General features: G+C 43.2%; 1 protein-coding gene across 1 annotated transcript in view; it reads right to left on the bottom strand.

The window, feature by feature from the left end:
* Positions 1–3789, bottom strand: part of ACADS (acyl-CoA dehydrogenase short chain) — a gene marked incomplete at its 5' end in the record, with an annotated part of 14298 nt that overhangs the window by 9052 nt on the left and 1457 nt on the right. The gene's annotated exons all lie outside the window — the stretch shown is intronic.

Below are 3789 nucleotides of genomic sequence, written 5' to 3'. Positions count from 1 at the left end.
CAGCTCCAGGTTGAGCTGTTGTTCAGCATCTTAGCTGTGGAGGGCAGTGTCACTGGCCCTCATATGTGGGATCCGAACCGGGGCCCTCTGGCGTGCCAAGCCAGTTCTCAACCATCGCGCCACTCGGCCGGCCCCATAGGTTCTGTTTTATACATATAAATATACACGTATTCCAGGCTGAGGAGTCCAAAATTAGTTGGAAACACCATTCTATTTCCTATCTTCTTTTATAACACAATAGCATCAAAAATTCATAATCATTCCTTTTAGTTTTTAGTTCAGCCCTAGGGAGACTAAAGTTCAAAGTAGGTTACGAAAACACCCAAGCAAGCAGCAAGTGGCACTGCCCTGCCACCTAATTCTTTGCCTGCCCTCCTCTCAATTCTTCTCCCCTTAACCCTTCCCCAATAAACCCACTTTTTTGGGGCGGAAAATTCTTCAGGAAAAAAATATTAGAAATTGCTAATGAAGCACCTACTACAAACCAGGCAGTGGCTCAGAGGTCTTTATCTGGCTCCTCCAATCCCAGCGGTGTGACTGCTGAACAAGAAACTTAACCTCTGGCTTCAGTTTCCCTATCTGAAAACTGGGTAATTAAGTAACTATCTCAGAGCGTTGTGTTGAAGATTTACTGTATTAAGTACCTGGAATACAGTAACCCCCAAATGTCGGCTACTCCTGTTTTTATTACTATTATTCATTTAAATTATTCACGGTGTTATTTTGAATTTTGCAATCTGCCATATTATCTATGTGTCTAGTTCTTTGATCCTTCTGCCTGCCTTAAGCCCCTGGGTTCTCTTCGGTAACTGGGAGTTTAGCACCATCCATGGGGACAGAGATGGTGATAAAAGCAAAAAGCCAACAGGCTTCCATCCTTGGCAAAGAGAAACAACCATTGAGTAACCTCTGTATCGAATCAACCACCAGAATGAGAGCCCCTGTGGGCTAGTGACAAGATCAGATCCTGCATCTATAAAAAGGGAATAATAACAGGACTTCTGATAATCCAATGAGATTACAGGCGTAAAAACTTTGTCAAATTAATTAAAACAAAATACAGATGCTACCACTGCTTTAGTTATGTATTCAGCAAACCCTGACTGAGCAGCCCGAACTTGCCAGAAGGAAAAAAGGCTGATGTCCATGACCTTTTCCTTCCATACCTATTTCTGCCAATATTTAGGAGGCTTAACTTGCAAATTCCCCACCCCCATAAAGCAAGTAACAGAATATAAAACCAGGAGACTACTGGCTTGTAATGGGCTGGTTGGGTGGCGCAGTTGGTTAGAGCGTGAGCTCTGAGCAACAGGTCGCCGGTTCGATAACCACATGGGCCAGTGAGCTGCGTCCGAGTTGAGCTGCCGACAGGTGGCCAGATGGCTCAGCTGGTGAGAACCTGCACTCTTAACAACAAGGTTGCTGGTTCGACTCCTGCATGGAATGGTGGGCTGCGCCCCCCCCCCCCTCCGCAACTAGATTGAAAGTGGTGACTGGACTTGGAGCTGAGCTTGCGCCCTCCACAACTAAGATTGAAGGACAACAACTTGATTTAGAGCTGATGGGTCCTGGAAAAACACAATGTTCCCCTTCCCCAATTCCCCAACACTGTTCCCCTCCCCAATTCCCCAATAAAATCTTAAAACTAAAAGAGTTGGCTGGTAAAAAGTCTGCTTCTGCAAGGCCGGAGGCACCACACTTCCTGACTTCAAACTATACCGCAGAGCTACAGTAATCAAAACAGTATGGTATTGGTAGAAAAACAGACACACAAACCCAATAGAACAGAACTGAGAGCCCAGAAATAAATCCACACATATATGGGTAACTAATTCTCAACAAAGGCGCCAAAAATATACAATGGAGAAAGGAAAGCCTCTTTAACAAATGATGTTGGGAAAACTGGAAAATGACATGTAAAAGAATGAAACTCAACTGCTGACACCATACACAAAAATTAACTCAAAATGGATGAAAGACTTGAATATAAGACCTGAACCAATAAAATAGAAGAAAACAAAGGCACTAAACTTATGGACCTTTGTCTCAGAGAAGTCTTTGTGAACTTGATCTCAAAGGCAAGAGAAGTAAAAGCAAAAATAAAGGAGATTACATCAAACTAAAAAGCTTCTGCACAGCAAGAGACCATCAACCAAATGAGATATTTGCAACTGATACCTTTGATAAGGGGCCAATATCCAAACTACATAAAGAACTCATACAACTCCACAAGGAAAAAACAAATAATTCAATTAAAAAATGGACAGAGGGGCCGGCCGAGTGGCGCGATGGTTAAGAACTCGCTTGGGATGCCAGAAGGCCCCGGTTCGGATCCCACATATGAGGGCTAGTGACACTGCCCTCTACAGCTAAGATGCTGAACAACAGCTCAACCTGGAGCTGGGCTGCTGTGAGTCGCCAGCAACGGCGTAGGCTGCAGTCCCTGTGGCAATGGGTTGCCATGGGCTACCGTGTGTAGCCAGCAGCCAGCGTGAGTGGTCAGCAGCCACAGTGAGTGGCCAGCAGCCACAGTGAGCGGCCGTCCAGAAGCCGGCGACTGATCTGCCTCACCCGGGAAGAGCGCAATGATGGTGCCAACTTGGGCCAGTGAAGCAACATCCTCCACAACTAGACTGAAGAACAAAACGACAGCAACTTGTCTGTTCCCCTCTCCCCAATTCCCCAATAAAATCTTAAAAAAAAAAAAAAAATGGACAGAGGACCTGAATAGACACTTTTCCAAGGACAACATACAGATGGCCTACAGATGTATGAAAAGATGGTCAACATCACTAGTTATAAGGAAAATGCAAATCTAAACCTCCATGAGATACCAGCTCATACCTGTTAGAATGGGTAGTATCAATAAGACAAGAAATAAGTGTTGGTAGGATGTGGAGAAGAGGGAATCCTTGCATTCTGCTGGTGGGGATGTAAATTAGTGCAGCCACTATGGAAAACAGTATGGAGGTTCCTCAAAAAATTAAGAACAGAGCTAACATAGGACCCAGCAATCCCTCTTCTGTGTATCTACCTGAAAAATTTGAAAACACTGATTTGTAAAGATACATGTACACCTATGTTCATTGCAGCATTATTCATGGTGGCCAATACATGGAAACAACCCAAGTGCCCTTCTATAGATGATTGGATAAAGATGTGGTATATGTATGTATATACAATGGAAAACTACTCGGCCATAAGAAAAGATGAAATAGTGCCATTTGAGACCACATAGATCTTGAGAGTATCATGCTAAGCACAGTAAGTCAGACAGAAAAGCAAAAGAGCTGTATGATTTCACTCATATGTGAGATAAAACAAGAAAGCAACAAGTGAACAAACAAAACAAACTCATACATACAGACAACAGAGTGGTGGTTGCCAGAGAGGCAGGCAGGGTGAGGACAAAGGGTAAAGGGGGTCAAATACATGGCGACGAAAGACTAGACTTTGGGTGGTAAGTACGCAATGGAATATACAGCGTTTGTAATATAAAGTTGTGCACCTGAAATGTTTATGTTATTAACCAATGTTACCCCCAATAAATTTAATTTTAAAAAAGTCAAACTCTACTGACAGCTTTCTTGTCTAGAGCAAATCTATGTCTGTAATATTAATAACAATTTGAGGGAATATAGGAATAACACAGGAAAAATAAGTAGTTTGTAGTTTGGCAGGAAAAGCCCCAACAAAGCCATGTCTGGGACAATTGCTCTGGGGGGCAGCACCTCTAAGCTGTTCCTGCTTTTCAATGGCCTATGTGCTTAATTTTGAGTTTTTCCACAT

The sequence above is a fragment of the Hipposideros armiger genome, unplaced genomic scaffold (assembly GCF_001890085.2).
Source record: "Hipposideros armiger isolate ML-2016 unplaced genomic scaffold, ASM189008v1 scaffold_129, whole genome shotgun sequence".
In the NCBI taxonomy this organism is placed as follows: Eukaryota; Metazoa; Chordata; class Mammalia; order Chiroptera; family Hipposideridae; genus Hipposideros; species Hipposideros armiger.
The sequence above is the reverse complement of the archived record's forward strand: the minus strand, read 5'-3'. Positions and strand labels throughout refer to the sequence as shown.